Raw genomic sequence first — 22,197 nt, 5'->3', positions numbered from 1 at the left:
TCTAGCACTTACATTTTATTTGTAAGTCAGTTTCAGTGCATAGGTCAACAGCAACATGCTGTCCTTTCTAATACTAGTGTTTATTTTTTCTTTCTGCCATTAATGCCCACTTAGTGTCAGATATTAGAATTGTTAGAGTACACACTACAAAAAAAGAGTGACCCATCCTTTGGAAATAATTGGCAGAATAATTTATTATTTTAATTGTTCTTTTATGTAAATCAAGATGCATCAATAATTATGCCATTTGCCTTGAAGTCCTCCTGAAATGTTTATGTGATGCTTGAAGTGGACAGATGGTTTATCATACTCATTGAGAAAAACACCAAATATTTAAAGATTTATGTGCATGTGATATTTATTATTGAAGTGCATTTTCCAACATAGTTATTCCTTCAAAAACAGTTTATTGAGGGCTGGGTCTATGGCCTTGTGGTAGAGTGCTTGCCTGGCATATGTGAAACCCTAGGTTTGATTCCTCAACACTACATATATAGAAAAAGCCAGATGTGGGGCTTTGGCTCAAGTGGTATAGTGCAGGCCTTGAGCAAAAAGAAGCCAAGGACAATGTCCGTGCTCTGAGTTCAAGCCCCAGACTTGCAAAAAAAAAAAAAAAACCCACAACAATTTATTGAAATGCTAATGGCATGGACATTCCAGAAGGAATATAATATTATGAGAACTGTATATGGCATCATGTGGGAAGACCTTAACATGGAGTAGAGAATTTGGTAGGAGGTAATGAATGTAAGAATGAGAATGTTCAACTAGGTGCCAATTTCTCATGCCTGCAATCCTGAGGAGGCTGAGAGCTTCTGTACTGTGGTTTGTAGTCAGACCAAACAGAAAATTGCATAAAATCCATCTTTAAAATTAAGCTGGAGTTGAGGCATGAATGGCTCAAGGAGTAGAACACTAGTTGATCAAACAGTAAGCCCTGAAATCAAAACAGTACTGGCATAAAAGAGAATGAGAAAGTTCAGTGCAAAGCCAACTAAGATAGCATTATTAAACAAGTCCAATCTGTAGTCAAAACTATAGACTTTGTAGTTAACAAATCCAAAAGGCATCCATAGAGAAAAATGTGAATGTGGCTAGATTGAAATTTCTAGAGAAATTAATATATTAGGAAACATCTAATAACAAGAAGCAATAGGAGTGGTTTCCCTGGGTAAAGTACACACACACACACACACACACACACACACACACACACACACACACACACAGAGGAGGCTAGGGAAAAATTGGGTGCAAAATTGTGTCATAGTAGGTAAGGGAAATTTTGCATGTAATGGGTTGGAAGGTTTTTGATAAAATGGATGATAAAAGTGAGAGTTTTATAAAGTACAATCATGCATGTGAAGACTTTGGACAATGTGGGGCTATTTGCAAGTCCTTGACAGTATTTGTATGAGAATAATCAAAAGGAGAATAATAAGTGATGCAATGAAGGGAGATTCTGCTGAAATTTGAAAATAATTCACATTCAATGCACAAATGTGAAAATGAAACCAGACAGCTTGAAGGGACCGATGGTGGTTAGAAAGGTTGGGGAGAATAATAGAAGGTGTGTCTACTGTCAAGACACAGTGTACTCATAAAGTGACCTATTGAAATAAATCTCCCTTATGAAATGAAATCAAGTTAATGAAAATACTTGGATAAGAAAAAATTCACTGAGTGTCAAACACCAGGCAAAGAATTTGGCTAGTTCTTTTTCCAATTTTTACTTAAAGAACATTATTCCCACAAATGTTACATTTGCACTATGTTTGCTAGTAAATCTCACTCTGCTATCAATCTTCCTCCTTATTTCCCCAAACAATTTTAACAGGCTTCATTGTACCATTCTCAAAGTCATAGTCTTTGGATTATTTTGATTTCATACTTGAGGGTTACCCTGGGTTCTTTTACTGCTTTGCCCAAAACACATTTTATGTCTAATACTCAGTAGGTTTTGCCTAGCCAAATAACCACAATTATTTTTTAAACATATAATGAAATGGGGAAAAACAAGAGTTATTTTATATTCCATTTCACATTGAGGTTTTTAAATAGCCAGGGTTATAGAAAAGCTTTAAAACATAGACTATATCTGTAATGAAATTTTGGTCTTTAACCTTAAAAATGTGAGTATAACACTGCCTGATTTTTTTTTTCTTTCCAGCCCTGGGGATTGAACTTGGGGCCTGTATACTGTCCCAGGGCTTCTTTGTGCTAGCACCCTAGGCTTAAGGCTAGCACACTATAACTTGAGCCACAATGCCACTTCTGGCTTCTGAATAATTTATTGGACAAAAGAGTCTATGGACTTTCATGCCCAAGTTACCTTCAAAACCTGACATTCATATCTTTGCCTCATAAATAAATGAGATTACAGGTGTGAGCCACCAAAGCCTAGCAAAATTTGGGATCTTATATCTGGATTCTGTAGGCTGCATTAATAGAAGATAAAGATGTGTGCACACATATAAAAGATTTTTTCTGTAATAATGTTCTATTACTGCACACAAATACTATGCAGAACTTGCATCAATTAATAATTTCTTGGAGCAAGTATCATGTAGTCCAGCCATTGAGGGTGGGGAAAAGAAAATAGATCATGAATAATTAGTAAAGGCATAAATGAGAAAAGGAGAAAGGCTTCCATTTAGAAAAATACACTAAAAATCATGAGGAACAGTGGTTCCATAAAAATTGGAACTCAGTATACTTTTGAGGGTTTCGGCTGATTGTCAATATCTTTTCTAAAATCCTTGCTTGCATAACTCTACCTGCAAGAATGAAAAAATTTTAAAGTATAGAACTGATTATGTGGAAAAAAAACATTACATATATCTACGCATAATGAATAAATCTCCCAAAAAGAAGATGTTTTGAAATGGAAGCTGGCATTGGATGTTTTCAAAGATTATTTTAATTTTATAACACTTACCTGTATATCATATTTTATCATCAAAATTGTTACTCTATTTAAAACATATATAAAAGTACAAAATTCTTTTTGGAAATAATGTTAAAGGCATTTCTCTATTTTTTGCTGAAATGCTAAAGCTTTTAAAATTAAATATAAATGGGCAAAACAAAAATCAATGTATTAATTATATACTAAGTAAAGGATCTATGGGCATAATTCTGGAACAATGGCTTGTAAAACTGGGCCTTGATGATTGATGTTATTTTATTCTCCATATATTTCTGATTCATAGCAAGCTTACTTCAAAAATTATCAGATACAACTGATTGATGTAATTAGACCCTGAAAATGGATGAAATGTTCTGTCATATTAATCAGTAACTCATTTAAATGAGGTGACTAATTTGTAAGCTTCCAGAGTTGGATCAATTTAGATATGTAATTTATATTAATAAATTATATACCAAGTTATGAGGACAAAAATTAAGCACTATGTAGTCTGCTGAGGGACTGACAAATATTCACAGATCTCAGGGAGACAAAGGTTAAATGTATAAATGTTTAATGACCTAAACTAACAAGCTAATTTTTTCAGGCAATAAAAATAAATGATAGAGCACCAAGTAATGACAATCACTAATTTATGAACTATTAAACTTTACCAGTGATGCTATGCATTACCAAGTATTCTCTGTTAATGAGGAAGGTATTGTGAACACCATTAACATAGCTAATCTTCTTCTAATAAAGTATTCTGATCATGCTTCAAGGAAGAATTTTAAATGATCATTTCATTGGTGATGATTGCGATTGCTCGTTAATAACTGAATTACAAAGTTTATTAATAAGTACTTAAACATTTCTTGAAACTTCATTTACAAATATGTGTTTATATATCAAGGAAAATTATTTATCACTCAGTGAAGACAATCTTCAGGTGTACAAAGTGTATTTGATTCTTCATAAAAAATGGAATAAAATAAAATATTGAATATTTTATGAAGCAGCAAACAATTGCAAATAGGAACAAATATTCCACAGTGTCAAGGCTCAAAAAACATAATTACCTGAATCTGTTGGTATGAACTGCTGATCAAACTTCTTAATTTTCAAACATATTAATATAAACACATTTATATGAGAGAGAAATCATTGTCATGTTTTCATTGGGCAATGAATATTATAAACATGCATGTGTGATAGTATTGAAGCTGCTAAGTTTAAATATTAACATATATAGTTGCGTGTATTTTAATATGATCTTTTAAAATACAGAACTTTCAAATATTTATATTCTGTTTTCTTGCACATTAATGGGATTTTGGGATATAGACTCTTCTACATTCTTATTTTGATGGTTGATTTGACATGGTTTTACATCTCAATGATGTAAAAATTTTTCTTTTTACACTGTTCATCAAATGTATTTTGGTTATAGTTTTATGTCTGTTTTACTTTACCATACATACATGATGGATGAAAAAAGTACCCTGGATCTGAGTTCAAGCAAGTAGGATGAGCACAAAAACAAAGCAAATGAAGACAGAGAGAGAAAGAGAAAAACAAAGAAATGGAAAGAAAAAAGGAAGGAAGGGAGGGAGGGAGGAAGGAAGGAAGGAAGGAAGGAAAGAAGGAAGGAAGGAAGGAAGGAAGGAAGGAAGGAAGGAAGGAAGGAAGGAAGGAAGGGCTATTGTTAACCAACTAAGATATATGATATATATCATATATATATCACTGAACACACACATGCACGCACACACACACACACACACACACACACATATATCTGAAATTAAATACAGTTCATCCTGTATACACTCAGCTTTTTTTTGTGGTTTGTTGTCTTCCTTTGATCCTGTCCACTTACAAGCTATCTTCTCTAATTCACTAAATGCCATTTGGATGTTAAATTCCAGTACTAAAAACACCTTTACAGATGTTGATCATTGAATTGCCTTGATTTATTATTCCACATACTGCTTTATAATATATATATATGCACTACATATAGTGCATATATGAACACATATTTCTGTAATTTTTTTTATTTAATGTTGATTAGTGATCACTGTTTTTGTCAGTTTAGAAGAGGTGGAATGTAATCTATAAAACATAATATGGATAATGAGAATTTGGTAGAAGTAAAATATTAGAGCCAGAACTAAGAGAAAGTGAGCCAACAGAAAGCTGTAGAGTGACTTTAGGACTTTGAGATTGTTTTTTTATTTAGGTGCACAATTTTAATCCCAGCTTCATAGAAGCCACAGACAGGAAGATAATGGTCTGAGGCTAGTCCATTGCAAAATATCAGTCTCAAAAATAGTTCAAGCCAAAAAGGACTAGGGAAGCAGTTCAAGTGAAGAATGCCTACCTAGAAAGCAAAATCCTAATTCAAAGCCCATGTACTACAAAAGATATATTTTTCAAAGTAAACAATATTTGAAAATTTGCTGGGTTCAAATAAAAAGATGAGAGGATTGTGTACAGATTGATATAAACACAGACAAGTACATTAATATTTGGATGTTGTGAAGATTATCTATCTTAAGAACAAAAGAATATAAGTAAGATTATGTACCTGGCTTTTAAAAAAATGTTTTAACTATAACTGTATTAACCACAAATTTTTAAAATATTTTTTCCATGACAAATTTAATGAAACCATTTTATTATCATGTTTTATTTAAAAAACTCTCAGCTTACAATATTATCTCTTGCACTGATTGTCTAATAGTTTTTTTATAAGATCAGCCTCTATGTTGACCTTTGTTCAAATATTGTTTGCAAAAAGAAATTCAAGGGAAAAATGCAATCCTTCCAAAATTTGTATGAAATAGTGGGTGTCTAATTTGGGTACCATGCACAACCCAATTTGTACCATAAAGATATAAAAATCTATTTTCCCTCCAGATGAATCCAAGAAGGCAACATAGATAGGACAAAATTCAGATTATAAACAGCCTAGGTGCATGCAGAAGTTAAAGACACTATTAGGAGGTGGTAGAGAATTTAGGAAATTGACCTAGAGGGAGTTCTCCAGTTTTGTGGGAAGATTCTAGAGTCAGCACCAGTTTTTCTCTTTAGATACTTTGCATTCATTCAGGTATGAGTTGAATAATTCCGTTTAACTCAGTGCCTACTTCACCACACACTGACTCCCCAACACAGGTCTAAATGTAATGGACCTGCCCAATCGTGCATTGAAACACACAATGCTTCCAGCCAAAATGAAGCATTTTTCTCAGTTTGCTCAGCTATTTGTTATAGTAACAGAATGCTGAATGATACAGATTATCAGGTAAAGGTAGGATGACCTGTGCATACCCACTAATAGTGTCACATTCTGTGTCTGAACAGCACCTGCAAATTAATTTCAAAGTACATATCCAACCGGGTAACTTCTATATTATGGTGAAATTTCTTTCTGTCTTTGAACACTTTTATTACATCATATGTATATCATATTTTGGTTTAATGCCGACTCAGTATTAAAACTGTTTTCTTCCTTCATTATCTTGATAGATGTTCAGGGTTGAGAAAACATCTTATTTTTAATTGTATTTCTCAATTAAACACATGAACTAATTGTATTCATTTTCCCCTTGAGAATTCAAAATTGATCCAAATTGAAATGCTAATTTTCAACGTAGGTGAACTTTGCAATGTGCTTATGGATAACTTTCTTTAAAATGTTAAAGTCTACTTTGCCTAGGGAATACAAATAAGTATGTTCACAATAATTTTTTTATAAATTTAAATATGCTGAAGTGTCTTTTAATTAACTCTACAATATATTCACAGAGGCTTCTTCTGTTTCTGATCTATGCATTACAGTTAATCAAAATATTAGTGATTTGTATGACAAGATAGTACATTTGCCCTCAGAAGAGGGATTGATTTTTACTTTTGCAGAGAGTTGAAGGAAAGGGCTCCAAAATGCATGCAATTAATTTCATTCAGTTATTGATTTAAAATTAATGAATATTTTTCTGCTTTTAAAATTATGAAAGATAGCTGAAAGCTGATATATACTTACAGATATTTAGGATTATTGCAAATTCTTTGGTTTCATAGATTATCTTTAGTTCATATTCAAAGACATTCTATGGAAAAATATCTGAAATTAGTTTCTCTTGTGTACATGCATGCTTGCACACACACACACACACACACACACACACACACACACACACACACACAACTGTGCCTGATATTTTAAAAGGGGAGAGAAAAATACCTCATTGAGGAATTTTGGGAGCATTTCTTTTCTATTTTGCACAAAACATTAGCTCTTTGGTAGGGAGTCAGATTCACATATATGGTAATGTGGGAAAATTTAGATCTTCCAAGAATATTTGCAGAGTGGCTCCAGTCTAGTTATGTGGTGTGTGGAGATTGGTAGATTGTATTTGAATGCCTAAATGGATAAAAAAAATACTAATTAGATTCTATCTCAACCAATGTCTGTGCCTGATGGGAAGGGCCAAGCTGCGGACAATGAACATTCAAGAAGATCTCTGTTCAGGCTGCTTTGATCAAAGAGCAAGACGATATCTTAAAAATAATCATTACATAGAGCTCTGACAGAGTAGCTCAATTTGTAGAGCCTTACAAACAAATGCAAGAATCAAGAATCCACATTCAAGCCACAGTATTCTCAACCAATAACCAACCAACCAACAAATAAATAAATAAAAGTTATTGCTAAAATGATGTAATAAAAACTTCATATTTAATGATATTATATTTTATGACTTAGTGATATAGAATCACTTATTTTGATGATTATTTTCCTTTCTTTCCTCAGAAGATTTCAAGTTGGGAATCTGAGTGATTTTTTGTTTTTGTAAAATTCTGGGCCTGGGTGCTGTCCCTGAACTCCTCAGCTCAAGGCTACTGCTCTAGCCCGTGAGCCTCAGCACCACTTCTCTGAGTGATTTTTCTTAGGTACATTTATTAACTGGGATTGGGATATTCACACACACACACACACACACACACACACACACACAGTGCAATTTCATACATACAGTACACTTTTAACCAATGTGAAAACTACATCATATTTCCATCTACACACTCCCCCTTAACACCTTTGTCAATCGGCATTTGATGGCTTTTTTATACTAATCTCACAAACACATTGTACACAATACACATGAATCTGCTGGTAAATGCAGTGTTTTGATTTTTTTCATTGTTATTGTAAAGGCTATATGCAGAGGGGTTACATTTACTTAAGCCAGATAATGAGTACTATTATTTTTGAATAGTGTCATCTCTTACCACTCTCTGTCTCTTTGTCTGTCTCTATGTCTCTCTCTCTCCCTCCCTTCCTCTCTCTATCTCTGTCTCTCTCTCTCTCTCTCATTTTCCCTCATGTTCTCACATAGAAGTTGTATAGTTCTTTTTACAAGTGTCCAGTAAGTATCACTGCTGCACTGGTTTTCCCTTTGTCCCAACCCTTCAGTAACTCTCTTCCTTTCCCTCCCAAGTACAAAGAAATTTACAAACAAGAAAAAGGGGAAAAAAAACAAAAACAACAACAAAAGAAGAAAAAGAGCTCAAAATAACAAAAGTGCTTGTTTATATTTCTTTAACTTTATTTTGATAGGTATCAGTTTATATGATTATATTTACATGTTCAATGCAGCAATGTTTACCATAGCCAATGGAATCAAAGCAGATGCTCTTCAGTAAATGAATGGATCCATAAAATGTGGTATATATATACACAATATAATTCTACATTTCCATCAGAAAGAATGACATGTGCTATTTATAAGGAAATGGAAAGACTTCAAATTATATTAAGTGAAGTAAGCCAGACCTAAAGAAATATAGTTTGCATAGATTCCCTCATATGCAGTAATTAGAATGTGCCTAGAAATGTATAAGTAAACACATAGGACAGGATAAATTAAATAGGACTCTAGACACTCACACAGTGAGACCACAGGAGGATATTTTTCTGAGAGGATCACAATGGCTGCATAGCCATGTGCCTTGATTTTTGTCCCTTTGGATGTGTCCAGTGGTTGAGCATGTGGGTGATGTCACTGTGCTTACACTCCCACTCACTGCACATGAAGTTTTCCTTCCCTGCTACCCACAGGCTTGCCAACAATCATTCGCTTTCTTGATGATTATTCTGATTAGAGTGAGGTGGAATTTTAGAATAGTTTCAATTTTCATTTATGTTTCTATACCTAAGCATGTGAAATATTCATATCCACAAGAATGTGAGATGTTCTCTGTCTTCTGGAATTTTTGCTGATTCATGGAATAGAGATCGAAAATGACGATGATGATAATGAAGATAAATAAAATGATGATATCAATAGAGAGAGAATAGACTAGAAGACTAGAATATATTCAGCAGAGAAATATGGATCTATGGAGCAGATAAAGTGTGAAAAGTTTGTATGACTAAAAATAGGAGTACATGGCACTGTGGCACAAGTGGTAGAGCAATAGCTTTGAGCTGAAGAGCTCAGGAACAGTGCCCAGGAGCAAAGTTCAAGTCCACGACTGACAAAGAAAGAGAGAAAGAGAGAGGAAAAGAGAGAGAGAGAGAGAGAGGAAGGAAGGAAGGAAGGAAGGGAGGGAGGGAGGGAGGGAGGGAGGGAGGGAGGGAGGGAGGGAGGGAAATAGTAGGGAAGGAAGAAATGGAAACAGATGAGAAAAAAACAATTGGACACATTGATGGATAAAATTATCAGTCATTGTGCATGTTCAAGAGGCAAAAAACAAGACTATCTCAACGCAATCCATGACAGGCTATATGACTTAGAACTTTTAAAAGTGAGAAATAACATTTAAAGCACTCTTGGATGTTTCCAGAAAATATGGTCCCTCTTATCTATAGGAGAGATACAATTAGAATATTATTTGGTTGGATATTACTCAGATCAGAGGAAGTAACAATATGTTTCCATCCCTTAGGAAAAACATAAAACATAATCTGTCAAGAAAGTCTTCTGTAAATAGAGAAATAGTTCTTCAGTAGTATACTGAAAACAGTTCCTTAAATACAAAGAATAAAAATATTTTTACATATTTCTGCTTCATGAAGTGATTAAAAGATACTTCCAAATAAGAAAAGAATGAAGAGAATGGAATCCCGGTGGGTATGTAGCTCTGTGATAAAGAATCGGCCTGGCATACTCCAGAATGTTGTTCAAATCTCCAGCATTTCAGAAACATAAATCATAATCCTGGTAATGATAATGAACATTTATGAATGGCAATAGATAATGGAAAAGGACATACATCAAAGCTGTACATTATCTAACTTGAGATTGATACTCTATTTCTCCCCAATTTAAAAGAAATCACATCTTGAAAAGTGTTCCTTTGTATGATTCATTTTTAATATCTTGAGGCAAAATGAACTAAATACTACTGAGTTCACTGAAAGATACTAAAATGATGAGTCAACCAAATAGAAGCCATCAGCAACTTAGTTTTTCAGGGAAAATTGTATTTCTTTCTCTAACCTCTGCTTTTCATGGATTGTAGAAAGAAATACACATATTCTGTGTAAGTGTGTGTGTGTGTGAGTATGTGTGTGTAGACAGAGTGAGTGAGGAGAGAGAGAAAATACAAAAAATTCTATATATTGAAATAATTTAAAAAATCTGACTCTGCATCGTGCATCAAATTTTTCTACAAAATACAATTGTACACATGATTGAGTATTTGACTATATTTTACTATGCTAGGGTAATGAATAATTGTAAAGGATTTTTAATTTTATAAGTAGCTATGGCTTTGGAGGAGACAAAGTTTTATAGTTCACTATAATATCCATTTCATTGACTCAAACTGTTAAATATTAATAAATAAAATAAATTATTGGATATATTTGCATTTTATCTAGTTAGGCATTACTAGTAAATTACTCAATTGGAGAAACCTATTAAATATTCCATCACATTAAAATTTACATTTCAAAAGTTACTACTAATAACCATTCAGTTTATTAATTTGCAATAAACCTCACAGTTTGTGTAAATCAAGTATCTAAAGAATACTGAATATATGGTACAGAAGTACTTAAATTTTTTTCTTTCATATATTATTTTTTATTATCAAACCGAATTACAGAGAGGTTAAAGTTTCATACATTAGGCATTGGATATATTTCTTGTACTGTTTGTTACCTCGTCCCTCATTCACCGCCTTCCCCCTTCCCCTTTCCCTTCCTCCCCCCGTGAGTTGTTCAGTTCATTTACACCAAACAGTTTTGCAAGTACTGCTTTTTTAGTTGTTTGTCTTTTTTTACCCTGTGTCTCTCGATTTTGGTATTCCCTTCCAATTTCCTAGTTCTAATACCAGTATACCCACTTTCCAATATACTCAGATAAGATACAGAGAAAGTGTAGGTACAACCACAGGAAAGTGATACAAGAAGATCATCAATAATAGAGGCTACAATTACATATGGCATGTTGAAAGTAGTTACAACTGTGATATAACAATCGTTTCCATAACATGGAGTTCATTTCACTTAGTATTATCTTATGTGTTCGTAAGGATATAGCTATTGGGCTCCTGTGATCCTCTGCTGTGACTTGCCTAAACCTGTGCTAATTATTCACTATATGGGAGACCATAGGCTCCATGTTTCTTTGTGTCTGGCTCACTTCACTTAATATAACTTTTTCCAGGTCCTTCCATTTCCTTACAAATGGGGCAATGTCATTATTTCTGATAGAGGCATAAAATTCCTTTGTGTATATGTACCACATTTTCCTGATCCATTTTTCTACTGAGGGGCATCTGGGTTGGTTCCAGATTCTCGCTATGACAAATTGTGCTGAGATGAACATTGTTGTGCTGGTGGCATTACTGTGATTTTGTTTGTGGTCTTTTGGATAGATACCCAAAAGTGGGGCTTCTGGGTCACAGGGGAGCTCTATATTTAGCTTTCTGAGGAATCTCCATACCAATTTCGAGAGTGGCTGAACCAGTTTACATTCCCACCAACTATGGAGTAGGGTTCCCTTTTGGCCACCTCCCCTCCAACAGTTGTTATTGTTAGTTTTCTTGATATAGGACATTCTTACTGGGGTGAGATGGAATCTCAATGTTGTTTTGATTTGCATTTCTTTTATGGCCAGTGATGTAGAGCACTTTTTCATATGTCTCTTAGCCACTCTCATTTCCTCATCATAGAAGTCTCTTTTTAAGTCTCTGGCCCACATGATGAGGAGGATATTGGTTCTTTGCAGTTTTGTTTTGGAGGAAGGTAATTTTTTTTGTTCTGCATATATTTTATATATGAGGCCTTTGTCCATTGAATGGCCAGTAAAGATCTCCCAATCTGTGGGCTTTCTGTTTATCTTGTGATCTATGTCCTTTGCCCTGCAGAAGCTCTGCAGTTTGATACAGTCCTATTTGTCCAGCCTTTCTTTGATTTGTAGCCTTTCTGGGTCTTTGTTAAGAAAGTTCCTAGGGAGCTGGGGATATGGCCTAGTAGCAAGAGTGCTTGCCCCGTATACATGAGGCCCTGGGTTCAATTCCCCAGCACCACATATATAGAAAATGGCCAGGGCTGGGGATATAGCCTAGTGGCAAGAGTGCCTGCCTCGGATACACGAGGCCCTAGGTTCGATTCCCCAGCACCACATATACAGAAAACGGCCAGAAGCGGCGCTGTGGCTCAAGTGGCAGAGTGCTAGCCTTGAGCGGGAAGAAGCCAGGGACAGTGCTCAGGCCCTGAGTCCAAGGCCCACGACTGGCCAAAAAAAAGAAAAGAAAAAGAAAATGGCCAGAAGTGGCGCTGTGACTCAAGTGGCAGAGTGCTAGCCTTGAGTAAAAAGAAGCCAGGGACAGTGCTCAGGCCCTGAGTCCAAGTCCGAGGACTGGCCAAAAAAAAAAAAAAAAAAAAAAAGCATATTTGTTATTTAGTAGAAAATATGATTTGCACAAGTTTAACATAATCCAAGCCTTGAAGGTTCTAATGTGTTCAAGTATAAAATGCAGCGGTTACTGTGCTGTAATTGTGGCCAGTCTCCTTATGTAGTCTTCTACATGAATTGGATAATTAACTATCCTAATCCTGTGAAAGAAATAACTAGGATATTCCTTTAGAGAGAAGAAAATTGACACTCAGATTAAGTAACTTGCCTGAAGATCACATGTCTGCAAATGATAGAGTCAGTGAATTAAGCAAGTTTGGGTAATGGTAAAACCTCTGCCTCTCCCCCTCCCCCAATCACCTGGACTTTCACAGTTCCATTTGATTTCCCTTAATCCTCCTCAAACAAAATCTGGAGAAGACAGGATTTAGCCCTAATATAATAAATAAAAATCACAGGAAAGCTACTCTGCCAAGGTAAGCTAGTCTTCCAGTTTCCTTGAGTATCATTTCTAGAGTAATTTATTTTCTTTATTACAATAATCTATATTCTTTGACTTCTATGTAAAATACACCCTAAATAAAATTTCTAATAAAGCAAATTCTCAAAGAGAAGACAAATGGAAAGGATGACTCTGAACAAAATACATTGTTCTTATAATTAATGAGACACATTGAATTAAAACTTTTTTATAATTCCTTAACAAAACAATAGGAAAATATTTTCTTTGGTTGATTCTTTTTTTTTTGAAGTTTTGTGTTAAAATCAGTTAGAAGTCAGGTTACTGCTTCTATCAAATATAAAAAAAGAATATTGAAATGTTACATTATGTTTACTGTGATCTGATGATATATATGTTTGTGTATAGCAACTAACAATAATCTTGTACTTTAAATAAAGGCACTGTTTAGGATCAGGCAATTGCTAGAAGTCAAAGTACTACTGTCAGTAACATAGTATGCTAATCGATATGTCATGCTATTATCATAAAAGAAAAGAGATTCACTTCAATCACAATAGCAATGACAGTCTGACACTGAGGTTTAAATGTGACTTGATACAACCCCATACAATCAATGCATTGTTTACAAAGTTTTGTAAAATATCATGCCATTTACAACTCATTTTACTTTTTCTTGACATAGGAACAAAAAATTCTCTTCCTAACCTGTAATGTTAATGAACTTACCTTTTCATAAAGATACATTACCTGCTGAAAATAAATACATAAATCAGGAAAACTCTCTATATAATAGAAATGTTCTTATCATCCTGGTGATTATCACTCAAAACTATTTTAAGGTGTCATTAATAATTTAATGAGAAACATTAAATCACCAAAAGCTTACAAAAAGCAAACCATAAGTTGGTGATGATAGAAAATTCATTCAAATTAGTTGCTGTAAAAACACATAAACGTCATCCCTTGAGCTTATTTTCTTTTGATTATGCATTTTTATTGACAGCCTTGTTTTGAAGTATAGCATTCATTTGAAGTGATGATAATGATGGAAAGGGAAATAGATTATTAAGGAGATTTGGCTCAAGGAGTTAAAAAGAAATGATTTTGTTTGCAGGCCTAATATGAAACTGTTGCTTGGCACAGAAGCTAATGATCCAAACTAACTGGCTTGAGTTTTGTTCAGTATCATCTTGTCAGCATTCTACTCTCCTGCCAACATAAGAAAACAAAGCAATTCCCAAAAGAATGGAGAAAAAAGACTTGTTTCCTTAGTTTAAATGCTACATCATGGTCAGGTCTCTCTGTTCTAAGTATGACAGACATCTAAAAATAATCTGTGAAGGAAAAAAAATGGATTTTCCACCAGCTCAAGAGGATGACTCAAATGGCACAAATTTCAGTAGCAAAATATATTGGAGTTTAATAACTGAACATTTTTCTACAAGGATACGTTGAGAAATAACCATTTCTCTGAAATGACTCAAGATATTAAATTCTTATACTTGAAAATTGTAATAAGAAGAATTAACAGAACTCATAAAATATCTCTAAGCAGCAATAGACTGGAAGAATATTTGATTAATTGCATGTAAACAGTTTCCCAAGTGTAAACAACAAAGATCAATTTTCTAAATTTTCAAAGGTCTTGCTTAGTATTTCTAGAAAAATATAGGTCAAAACAGAGTGTCTAGGTAACATATACAATGCTTACAAATTAACAGTGTATGGAAAGTTTGCAAATAGCTGGAAAAATGCTCTTGGCTCCAATTTCTTTGTAACTCATGATGGACTCTGAATCAAACGTTCGTTCTAAATTTCCTCTGGCCATCATATACAAGTGGTGGGTTAGAATCCATTTTTCCTTTAATTTATAAGAAACCTGTGAAATTAACATATTGCCCATGAATTCATCCCAACTGCTATGTTCTAGTGCAGTATTCTATTGCCATGATGCCCATACAATTTCACTACTAAAAAGGGTGTGAGATAATCAAATTAAAAATGAAGCCATTTCATTTTGGCTTTTGTTTTAGAAAATACATTGCATTGTCAGCTAGCACAATTATCTTGGGCTTGTATGGTGATGTCAGAGCATAAGAATAAGTGGTAAAGGATCGATTCATGTCATGAGTTGGGTGTGAAAGAGAGATAAAGAAACTGGTGTCTCAAAATCAATTTTAAGAGTATAGCTCAAATGATTTTAAACTTCCCACTAAGATATGACTATTCTTTAAAGGTTCTTCCACCTTCCAATAGTGTTCCACTCCATGAATGCAAGTGTGGACACATGACCTTTAGGGGTAGTCCAGATCCAAGATAACAGTGCTTTTGCCACAATCAGTTGGAAAATATTGGGGGTACTCTATTTTTTTATTATCTTTAAAACATACAAATGAGCTGCTGCTCATCAAAGCAGTTTATGTAAACAAGGTACCTTGCTCAACATCTTATCTTCCATTATTCTCCCCATTTCTCAAACTTCCAATCCTTCCCTAAATTTCCTTAATTTTGTGGGATTTTCATTGAATTTTCTTATTTCATTTTTCCTGTTTTCTAATTTCATTCTTCTTTCCTCTTCCATGTCTTTGGAATACCATTTTCCTAAATTTACTTTTTTGGATTCTGAGTTAGCCTTTCTAAATGATCCACTCTTAAGAAATAGTTTCTACTTTGATTTCTATTTTAAAGTCTGATATTCAGCACCATACTACCATAGTATATTTAGGTATAATGTATTTTTAGTCTATTCCAAATAATATAGTAACTTTTAAAAAAATGTATTTGACCATGTCATTTTATCTGTAGACCATTACTCATTTTTATTGTTATCTATAATTGTACAAGCTGTTGTATATAGGTTTGGGCCAGAACCTACAGAAATTCAACAATTTTTATAACACCGATTAAAGCTCTCTGATACGAATAAAAGATATTAGTGTTGATCACATGGCTAAGGTAGATTTCTCAATTTCCCTACTTCCTAGAATGGCTACTTCTACCCTTTTCAAATTTACTCTTGGGAAAAAGTCCCTCTGTATAAACAATGCCGAGGAGAAGTAAATTGTGATCTACAATCTTGAAGAAATCATATATGTAATTTTATTTCAAAAATAAATTTGTTTTAATTTATTGACAGAAATGTGTATGTGAGTGTGTGTGTGTGTGTGTGTGTGTGTGTGTATCTTTGTAGTCGGTTTTGCTTTTTATGATCTATAGTTCATAGTACCCTGGCACTGCATATCAAAATGGTCTACATTAGGCTCATTCATTTATAACATACTCTTCTTTTTCTGTTACATTTTCATTGAGTATTCTCTTGCTTTCTCATGCTAGAATATTTCAAACGGTCTTTTCACTGAATAATTTATTGTCAAAGTGATGTACAGAAGGGTTACAGTTTCATGCATAAGGCAGAGGGAATATTTCCTGTACAATTTGTTATCTCCTCCCTCATTTCCACCCTACCCCCTGCCCTTTTCCCTCCCACCCCCACCCCCCCGCCATGAGTTGTTCAGTTGGTTTACACCAAATGATTTTGTAAGTATTGCTTTTGGAGTCATTTGTCTTTTTATCCTTTTTCTCTCGATTTTGATATTCCCTTTCCTTTGCCTAGTTCTAAAACAGTATCCAGGGTACTCAGATGAGATACAGTGATACTGCGGGGACAACCACAGGCAGGTGATACAAGAGGATCATCAACAACAAAAAAGCTTAGGTTTCACATGGCATGTTGAAAATAATTACAACAGTGCTAGAACACTCATTTCCATAACATGGAGTTCATTTTACTTAGAATCATCTTATGCATTCATAAGGGCATAGCTATTGGGCTCTTGTGATCCTCTGTTGTGACTAGCCTAAGCCTGTGCTAATTATTCCCTACGAGAGAGACCATAGAGTCCATGTTTCTTTGGGTCTGGTTCACTTCACGTAGTATAATTTTTTTTCCAAGTCCTTCCATTTCCTTATGAATGGGGCAATGCCATTCTTTCTGATAGAGGCATAAAATTCCATTGTGTATATGTACCACATTTTTCTGATCCACTCATCTATTGAGGGGCATCTGGACCTGATATGTCATCATCATCATCATCATCATCATCATCATCATCATCATCACCAGATGTAGAATTTATAATCTATATAGGAAGACTGATATTCAATGATAGACCAAGGGATAAATAGCAAAAAAAACATGGAAAGGATTACTCATGGGAGAAGAATATCTAGAAATTTTGCACCTGAAAATACTGAAAGCCATCTGTCTAAAAGCACTTGGATTAAATTAAGGGTCTCAAGCATAATATACAATTGCTATACTCTCTGGACATTCCACAACCCATTTTGCTTTAGGTGTGTTTGTTGTTGCTGTTTAAAATAATTTTTTATTGTTTTGAGTGATCTGGCTTTGGATCATCATCTACCTACCTCTTCATTCAGAGGAGCTGAAGTTAAATGAAATTATGTTTGAGTCCTAGCAAGGTAAATACAAAGAAAGATCACAGAGGGAAGCTAAAAAATGACAAGGACCTGAATAAAGGGTGACAAGTGTGGAAAAATAAACTGAACTGCGGTGTTGGTGAAGTAACAGGGAAAAAGCTACTACAGATGTCTATGGGAATATTTTAAGAAAGAGTTTATTGTACATATGTATATTAAATGGTAAATTTTACATGCGTATTCATACTTCATACTTTGTTCTTATATAATGAAACTTGATTTTAAGAAGTGTTCATGGACATTGAAAGTTTGTGGAGGGGAGGCTTTGTCCTTCATTTTTTCATCTTAATTTTTATGAATTTTTGTTTTGAAGGTGATGTACAGAGTTGTTATAGTTATAGGGAAAGTAATAAGTATATTTCTTTTTGAACAGTGTCAGCTATTTCCTAATTTTCTCATAGTTTTTTTTTCCCATACAACCTTACTCCTAATAAGTTGTATATTTCATTTTCAACATTGTATCACTGTTGGATTTGTTCACCCTTTGTCCCATAGGTTAGGTGTTTCCCTCTCCCTTCCCCCCAAATAGATAAACTTATATACAAGTCAAAGGGTATAGACATTTAAAAAATGACAAAAGTGGGAAAATAAACACAGAAAATAAAAGAAAAACCTCTTGTTTCCATTTGTTGTAGTTCATTTTGATAAGCATCATCTTTGTTTTTGATTTTTTAAAATTTTTATTGTCAAACTGATGTACAGAGAGGTTACAGTTTCATACATTAGGCATTGGATACATTTCTTGTACTGTTTGTTACCTCCTCCCTCATTCCCCCTCCGTCCCCCCCCCTTTCCCTTTCACCCCATGAATTGTTCAGTTCATTTACACCAAACAGTTTTGCAAGTATTGCTTTTGTAGTCGTTTATCTTTTTTACCCTGTGTCTCTCGATTTTGGTATTCCCTTTCAGTTCCTAGTTCTAATACCAGTATACACGGTTTTCAATGTACTCAGATAAGATACAGAGATAGTGCGGGTACAACCACAGGAAGGGGATACAAGAAGATCATCAATAATAGAAGCTATGGTTACACATAACATGTTGAAAGTAGTCACAACAGTGATATAACAATCGTTTCCATAACATGGAGTTCATCTCACTTAGCATCATCTTATGTGTTCATAAGCATCATCTTATATGGTCATATGCACATAGCCATTGAGCCTTTGCCAACTTTTCCTAAGAATATACTCTCGTGGTCTCACTATGTGAATGTTTAGAATCCCGTTTATTATAGCCAAGTGGAGATTTTTGTCTTTGGCCATCCATTGTGTTTACTTGTAGATGTTAATTTATATTAATTCCTTGCCTAAAATGTAGCACTTTTATTTTTGCATTAGTTTGTAACTAGTCACCAATTTGTACAGTAGTCAACGTGAGCTCCAGTGGCTCACATCTGTAATCCTATCTATTCAGGAGGCTGGAGATCTGAGGATTGCAGTTCAAAGCCAACCAGGGAAAAAAGTCCATGAGACTTATTTACAATTACAAACCAGAACCAGAAGTGGTGCTGTGGCTCAAGTGATAGAATGCTAACCTTGAGCTGAAGAGCTCAGGGACAGTGCCCAGGCTCAGAGTTCAAGCCCACAGCTGACCAAAAAACAAAACAAAACAGAAAAATAAATGATTGTTCATGTGCTTTTCAAAATCTCAACATGAAAGGTTAAATTCATACCTTTGGATTGGCTTGACTAATGATGAAATGTTTTAGTTTGAAACAAAAAAAATAAGCAATTATGGGGCTGGGGATATGGCCTAGTGGCAAGAGTGCTCTCCTCATATACATGAAGCCCTGGGTTCGATTCCCCAGCACCACATATACAGAAAATGGCCAGAAGTGGCGCTGTGGCTCAAGTGGCAGAGTGCTAGCCTTGAGCAAAAAAGAAGCCAGGGACAGTGCTCAGCCCCTGAGTCCAAGGCCCAGGACTAGCAAAAAAAAAAAAAAAAAAAAAAGCAATTATGATCTATATATCTAATCCCTTAAGCACGCATTAGTCTATAGTGCTAATGATTACTTATCATTCCTTTGGTAATATTTTGTAATATAACCCATAACTTCTTGAAATACAATCAAGTCTAAGAATATGAACAGTGAAGTAATCTATTTTTAATATATTCTAGGTAATATTTCTTGACATGGAGAGATAGGAAGTCACCTCTTACGTAAAAGCATTCAGCTGCTGACAAAGGTACAGCCATTTTGATCATTATATCATCACCCAAACTTTGCAAAGCAATGTATAGTATAAAAAATGTCAGAGTAGTGCCTAATCTGTGAAAGTATTCTACTTGTGAGGGGCTGGCCTGGAATATAAAGATATAGGTTCAAACTAATGGGATTTCATGAAAAATAAGGGATAATCTATCTCAGCTCTTGAGAAGATGAAATCTTCCCTTTTGTTTTACTCAGAATATTCCTATTGTCCTCTATTCTCTGACTCAGATAACAGTGATTTTGTGTTTTGGTAGTTCATATATATGTTACAATATATACAGACAGAGAGACAGACAGACTCACACACACACATATACATATGTATGTATGTATGTATATATATATATATATATATATATATATATATATACAATAGATAATATTTCCAGAAAGAAAGAAGGTTCTATTGGTTATCCATGATTTTATGCAGAGGTGTTCTTAATGCAATGACCTTAAATAATAATAGCTCAATACTCCTTAATTACATGAATTGCATAGAAAATTTTAAAAAGTATCAGTGATAAGCATTAATTAGAGATCACTACCAGAGTAAGAAATATGGATTTTTCTTTGTGCCCTGTCTTTTGAATCAATCATAGTATCTCTCCCAGTTTGTACTCTCATAATAATAATGGAAATGGTAATCATATTACTTTTTTAAATTTAATTTTAGTGCCAAGTTGGTGTACAGAGGGATACAGTTACATTCCTAAGTTAGTGAGTACATTTCTTCTCAAATTCGTTATCCCCTCCCTCATTTTTCTCCCACTTTCCCTTTCAATGTCAGCTTCATTTAGCAAAATCTATGACATTGATTTGATGAACATAAACTCATGTGGTTTCTGATATTCATAATGCATGTAAACAGAAAGACAATTTTAGTTTGCTCTGTTTACATAGTCCATAACTCTGGCTCATCTTATCTTAATGTTGAATTAGAAACTATAACATGGAACCAAATTGTTGTGGCAGAAAGGTTATCACTGTCATTCCCAGTCTTGTGAAGAAAATGTAATTAACTACTAACAAAACTCATGTTAATTTTATGTCTTTCACTTCACATTTTTTTCAGTTTTTTGAATGAATACATGGTCCATCATGCTAAATCATTTTTAATATCTTTCAAAATAATTCTTTAGTGTTAAAATAATAAATTATAATAATTAATTTTCCAATCCTGTATCCATTTTGCATTTGTTTATCTTTTCTCCTAATTTCTTATGAGAAAAGTTCATATAAGTGAATTCGTTGGAGATGTTTTAACGTTTCTACCATGCATATTAATGTTGTAAAGTTAAATTCATGCATTGTTTTAGCCTGACATTTTAAATTGTTCTATTCATTTAGATTAACAATATTGCATTTTTCCATGACACCTTTCCTCAGATACACAGTTAATATAGAAGAAAGTGATATTGCCAAGTTTTTGCAATTTTTTCCCCAAGAGTTGCTCTAGATTTCTATTACACCCATTTTCCTCAGAAGACTCCCCTTTATCTATTATTATTTTCTATTAATATTCTGAAATAATTATCTCTTCTGAAAACCATGGTGTACCTTAGTTATATTTTATAAGCCAAATAGAAAAGAGAATTTAGCATTTTTGAATATAATGCTTGTAATATTTAATTTTCTCTATTAGATGTTTTATGGTACTCTACTTATTTAAAGTATGCACTGATATGTTTGGAAGAAGTTAATGTTGTTGTTTAGTTTTCCTTCTTTAACTTCTTCATATGTTTTTGTTTTTTTGTGTGTGTGTGTGTTTTTGTTTTTTTTTTTTTTTTTTAGTTTTGGCCAGTCCTGGGCCTTGGACTCAGGGCCTGATCACTGTCCCTGGCTTCTTTTTGCTCAAGGCTAGCACTCTGCCACTTGAGCCACAGCGCCACTTCTGGCCGTTTTCTGTATATGTGGTACTGGGGAATTGAACCTAGGGCCTTGTGTATCCGAGGCAGGCACTCTTGCCACTAGGCTATATCCCCAGCCCCATATGTTTTATCTCTTACATGTTTTACCAATTATATTAGTTGGTAGTGCTGGTAAACTTGAAGCTGTTTTGCTAAGTAAATAATTATTTAAGATTGCTCTGTTTTAGATCATATAAAATTTCTTTTCAACCTCACAAATCTTCATTCTCCTATTAGTTATACTTCCTATTATCATTTTTCCTCTCTCTAGTTTCTCTCCTTTTTTTCTCTCCCCAGACTCCGTTCACCCCAAAGTTGTAAAATTT

The sequence above is a fragment of the Perognathus longimembris genome, chromosome 3, assembly GCF_023159225.1.
Source record: "Perognathus longimembris pacificus isolate PPM17 chromosome 3, ASM2315922v1, whole genome shotgun sequence".
NCBI classification, from domain to species: domain Eukaryota; kingdom Metazoa; phylum Chordata; class Mammalia; order Rodentia; family Heteromyidae; genus Perognathus; species Perognathus longimembris.
Note: the sequence above shows the minus strand (reverse complement) of the source record.